Source organism: Crocuta crocuta, unplaced genomic scaffold (genome assembly GCF_008692635.1).
Source record: "Crocuta crocuta isolate KB4526 unplaced genomic scaffold, BGI_CrCroc_1.0 scaffold28, whole genome shotgun sequence".
Classification (NCBI taxonomy): Eukaryota; Metazoa; Chordata; class Mammalia; order Carnivora; family Hyaenidae; genus Crocuta; species Crocuta crocuta.
This window is the reverse complement of record NW_027533256.1, coordinates 7,545,927-7,552,200: the sequence shown is the minus strand read 5'-3', so window position 1 is coordinate 7,552,200 and position 6,274 is coordinate 7,545,927. Positions and strand designations below refer to the sequence as shown.

The 6,274-nt window shown below is 34.3% G+C and overlaps 1 pseudogene; it reads right to left on the bottom strand.

Moving 5' to 3' along the window:
• LOC144216984 (cytochrome c pseudogene) overlaps positions 1 to 6,274 on the bottom strand; it is a 14,349-nt pseudogene extending 8,075 nt beyond the window's left edge.

Below are 6,274 nucleotides of genomic sequence, written 5' to 3'. Positions count from 1 at the left end.
TTCAGAGAATCAACTTTCGGCTTTTTTTTTTTTTTTTTCTGAAAAAAATCTCTCTATTGTATGTACTATATGCTTGCTTTACATATTATTAATTTATACTCTATATTATTGTTTTTACTTTTTTTGGGTTATTTTACCTTTTTTCCTAATATTTGAAATGGATGCTTCCTATTAATTAATATTTCAATTAATTTTCTGCCTTTCTCCATTCAAAACCTTATAAATCTTTTTCTAAGTACCCTAAGGACTTTTTTTGACAGAAGTACAAATTTTGATATGTAGGATTTTTGTTGTTATTCTGTTCTAAGTATTTCTAATTTCCATTTGTCATTCCCTTTTTGTGAACTGGGTTGTTTAGGAATAGGTTTCTTAATTCTCAAATACATGGAGGTTTTCAAATTACCTTTTTATTATCAGTTACCAAGTTAATTACATTATTTTCAGAAATTATGTTTAATACTATTTCAAGTAAGCATGACCTTTTTGTAAATGTTTTAAGTATGTTTGAAAAGAATGTGTAATCTGCTCTCATTGGGTGCAGAGTTCTATATGGGTCCATTAGATCAAATGTGTTAATAATAATATTATTCAAATTGCCTATTTCTTCACTGAATTTTAACTGCTTTTTAAAAATTTATTACTGAGAGACTTGTGTTAAATTCTTTCATTATGATTTTGGATTTGTCTATTTCTTTTTGTAGATTTATAATGTTAGGTTTTTTAAATATTTTGAGACTCTATTATTAAGTACATATAAATTTTAAATTGTTATGTCTCTAGGATGATAGAATAGAGAAAAAACCAAGACCCATCTATATTTTGCCTACAAGAGGCTCATTTCAGATCTAAAGACATATGCAGATTGAAAGTGAAGGAATTGAGAAAAATTTATTATGCAAATGGTTGTGAAAAGAAAGCCAGAGTAGCGATACTTATATTGGACAAAATAGACTTTAACACAAAGACTGTAACAAGAGACAAAGAAGGATACTATATAACGATTAAGAGGACAATCCGACAAGAAGAGATAACAATTGTAAATATTTATGCAACAAACATGGGAGCACCCAGATACTTAAAGCAGTTAATAACAAGCATAAAGGAAGTAATTGATAGTAATACAGTAATAGTAGGGGACTTTAACACATGACTTACGTCAATGGACAGATCACCCAGACAGAAAATCAACTAGGAGATAGTGGCTTTGAATGACACATTGGACCAGATGGATTTAATAGGTATATTCAAAACATTCCATCTTAAAACATCAGAAGACACATTATTTTCAAGTGCACACAGTACATTCTCTAGAATAGATCATGTATTAGCTCACAAAATAAGTCTCAACACATTTAAAACAATAGAAGTCATACCATGAATCTTTTCTGACCACAATGCTACGAAAGTAGAAGTCCACCACAAGGAAAAATCTGGGGAGAGCACAAACACATGGAAGTTAAACACCATGCTGCTAAACAATGAGCAGATCAATGGAGAAATCAAAGAAGGAATAAAAAAAATTATATGGAAGCAAATGAAAATGAAAATACAACAGTCCAAAATCTTTGAGATGCAATAAAAGCTGGTCTCTGAGGGAAGTTTATAGCAATACAAGCTACCTAAAGAAGCAAGAAAAATTTCAATATAATCTTATACCTAAAGGATCTAGAAAAAGAACAAACAAAATTGAAAACCAGTAGAAGGAAGGAAATAATAAAGATCAGAGCAGAAATAAATGAAATAAAAAGTAAAAAACAATAGAACAAGTCAATGAAATCAGGAGCAGTTTCTTTGAAAATATCTGTAAAATTGACAAAGACTAAGCCAGATTCATTTTAAAAAGAGAGAAAGAAAGAGAAAGAGAGATAGAGAACTCAAATAAACAAAATCAGAAATGATAGAAGAGACGTAACAACTGACACCACAGAAATACAAAGTATTTTAAGATAATTTATGAAAAATTATATGCCAACAAATTGAACAACATAGAAGAAATGGATAAATTTCCTAGAATTGAATCAGGAAAAAGTAGAAAATTTGAACAGACCAATTACCAGCAATGAAATTGAATCAATAATCCAAACACTCTGAACACACAAAAGCCCAGGACCAGATTGCCTCCCAGGTGAATTCTACCAAATATTTAAAGAAGAGTTAGTAACTACTCTTCTCAAACTATTACAAAAAAACAAAAGAGGAAGGATAACTTCCAAAGTCATTTTATGAGGTCTGAATTATTCTGATGCCAAAATCAGAATAAGACATTACAAAAAAGAGCTTCATAGGTGAATATCTCTGGTGAACATAGATGCAGAAATCCTCAACAAAATATTAGCAACCAGAACCCAACAATACATTAAAAATCATTTACCACAATCAAATGGTATTTATTCCTGGGATGCAAGGATGGTTCAATATTCACAAATCAATCAATGTGCTATATCACATCAATAAGAAAAAGGATAAGAACTATAGGGTATTTTCAATAAATACAGAAAAAGTGTTTGACAAAGTACAACATCTATTCATGATAAAAACCCTCCACAAAGTATGTTTAGAGGGAAAATACCTCAATATAATAAAGGCCATATATAAAAATCCCACAGCTAACATCATCTTTAATGGGACAAAACTGAGAGTTTTTCCCTTAGATCAGGAACAAGACAAGGATGTTCACTGTCACTACTTGAAAGAGAAAGTAAAACTTTCAGTATTTGCAGATGACATGATACTCTATATAGAAAACCCTAAAGACTCCAGCAAAAAACTGTTAGAACTGATAAATGAATCCATTAAAGTCACAAGATACAAAATCAGTGTACCGAAATCTGTTGCATTTCTATACACTAATAATGAATCCACAGGAAGAGAAATTAGGAAAAGAATCCCATTTACAATTGCACTAAAAGTAATAAACTACCTAGGAATGTAACCAAAGAGGTGAAAGACCTGTACTCTGAAAACTATAAAACACTGATGAAAAAAATTGAAGATGACCCAAACATAGGGAAAGATCTTCCATGCTCATGGGTTAGAGGAATAAATATTGTTAAAATGTTCATCCTACCCAAAGCCATTACAGATTTAATGCAATTCCTATCAAAACACCAACAGCATTTTTCACAGAACTAGAAAAAAAAAACCTAAAATCTGCATGGAACCACAGAAGACCCCAATAGGAAAAACAACCGTGAAAAAGAAAAACAAAGATGAAGGTATCACAATTCCAGATTTCTTCTGCCTGGGTGGCTCAGTCAGTTAAACAATTCCAGATTTCAAATTATACTACAAAGCTGTAGTAATCAAAACAGTATGATACTGGCACAAAAATAGACACATAGATCAATAGAACAGGATAGAAAGCTCAGAAACAAAGCCATGATTACATGGTCAATTAATCTTCAATAAAGGAGGCAAGAACATTCAATGGGAAAAAGACTGTCTCTTTAACAAATGGTGTTGGGAAAACCGGACAGCCACATGCAAAAGAGTGAAATGGGACCACTTTCTTACACCATACACAATAATAAATTCAAAATTGGTTAAAGACCTAAATGTGAGACCTGAACCCATAAAATCCTAGAAAAGCACACAGGCAGTAGTTGATTCTTTGACATCGATGGCAGCAGCATTTTTCTAGATATGTCTCCTGAGGCAAGGGAAGCAAAAGCAAAAATAATCTGTTGACACTACATCAAAATAAGAAGCTTCTGCACAGCAATGGAAACAATTAGCAAAATGAAAAGGCACCCTAGTGAATGGGAAGAGATATTTACAAATGGTTTATCTGATAAAGGGTTAGTATCCAAAATATATAAAGAACTTACAAAACTCAACACCCAAAAAACCTATATAATCCAATTAAAAATGGGCAGAAGACATGAACAGACATTTCTCCAAAGAAGACACACAGCCAATAGACATATGAAAACATCACTCATTATCAGGGAAATGCAAATCAAAACTACAATGAGATATCACCTCACGCCTGTCAGAATGGCTAAAATAAACACACACGCGCGCACACACACACACACACACACACATGAACCAAGTGTTGGGAAGGATGTGGAGAAAAGGAACTCTCTTGCACTGTTGGTGGGAATGCAAACCGGTGCAGCCAAATTGGTGGAAGTAAGGAGTTTCCTCATAAAGTCAAAAATAGAACTACTCCATGATCCAGTAATTGCACTACTGGGTATTTACACATCCCACCCCCACCATAGAAAAGCATTAATTCAAAGAGATACATGCACCCCTATGTTTATTGCAGCATTATCTGCAATAGCCAAATTATGGAAGCAGCCCAAGTGTCCACTGATAGATGAATGGATAAAGATGTGGTAAATATACACAACGGAGTATTATTCAGCCATAAAACAGAATGAAATTTTGCCGTTTGCAACAACATGAGTACAGCTAGAGAGCATAGTGCTAAGTGAAATGAGCCAGAGAAAGACAAATACCATATGATTTCACTCATATGAGGAATATAAAAAAACAAAACAAATGGAGCTTTTTAAAAAATGTAGCTATTATGTTTATTAGTGGTAAGAAATATAACTCATTTTAGCATGCTTTATCATTCACAGCAGTCATGTTACCTAAATATACTGGATTGAAATATTATTTAGACACTACAGTTATGTATTTCATATTTCTACGCATTGAACAGCATTTTGTATGATTAAATAGAAAAAATTCAACAACATTAATTTTCAGATCTATTTTGAGTAAAACCGCCATCACAGAACTGCAGAGTTGAACATTTATCAGGAACTTCTTGATCTTCCCAAGTGGAAACTCTTTACCCATTGGACAATTTGCCCTACACCCTCCTCCCAGCTCCTGACAATGACCAGTCTATTTTCCGTCCCTATGAATTTGACTAGTCTAGGAAGCTCTTTTGAGTGGTATTATATAGTGTTTGTCTTTTCGTGATTGGCTTATTCACTTAGCATAATGAACATCATCCACAATTCTGAAAAAAAATCAGAATTTCCTTTCATTTTAAGACTGAATAATATTCCAATATTCAGCATATATATTACATATTCAATATATATACATAACACACTTAGTTTATCCATGTATCAACCAGTGGACATTTGGGTTGCTTCCTCCTTTTGGATACTGTGAAACTTTTTTTTAATGTTAATTTTAGAGAGAGAGTGCACAAGCTGGGAAGAGGCAGACAGAGAGGAGACACAAATCCAAAGCAGACTCCAGGCTCTGAGCTGTCAGCACAGAGCCTGTCACGGGGCTCAAACTCACAGAGTGTGAGATCAGGACCTGAGCTGAAGTCGGCTGCTTAACTGACTGAGCCACCCAGGCACCTGTGTCCTCTTGGCTATTGTGAATGCTATGAACACTGGCATACAAACATCCTTTTGAGATCCTGCTTTCAATTCTTTTGAGTATATACCCAGAAATGGAATTGCTGGATCACACGGTAATCTTTTTTTTTTTTTTTAGTCTGTATTTCGCTAAGATTTTTTAAAATTGAGATATAACTGGTATATAATATATTAGTTTCAGGTGTACAACTTAATGACTCAAAATGATCACAATAAGTCTAGTTAACATCCATCATCACACATAATTACAAAGTTCTTTTTTGTGTGTGGTAATTCTATTTTTAATTTTTGAGGAACTGCCACACTATTTTCCAGAGCGCTGCACTTTTTTACATTCCCTCCAACAGTGCCCAAAGTTCCAATTACTTCACATCCTTGCCAACATGTGTTATTGATTGATTTTTTTTTTAATTCTATGGCTGTGACGTGCTATCTCACTGCGGTTTTGATTTGCATTTCCCTCATGGCTAAGGTGTTGAGCATATTTCACATGCTGATTATCCATTTACATATCTTCTTTGGAGAAATGTCTATTTAACTCCTTTTCCCATTTTTTTTAAACTGGGTTGTTTGCTTTTTGTTGTTGTTGAATTGTAGGAAAGGGTTTTAAGCAGGATGTCATAATTTGATCTGTGGTGTGGAAAGACCAGAGCTTGAAACTTTTGCAGTAGGGAGGTTGAGATATGACGAAAGCCAGAGCTGCCAGCTGCGGGAGGAAGAACGCTGCACACAGTGCTCTTCAGGAAGGCCCACCTGCGCCCCCTTCCTGCTCTGGATCTTGGGTGGCCTAGGATGAGAGTGACCCAGGTCATTGCCTTGGATTCTGGGGCCTGCTCAGATCCAAGCCTCTGGAAGCTCCCAGGAAAGGCTGGAGTAGTCCCAGGCCCGTAGGAAATCCAGCGTTTCAGTCCTTCCAT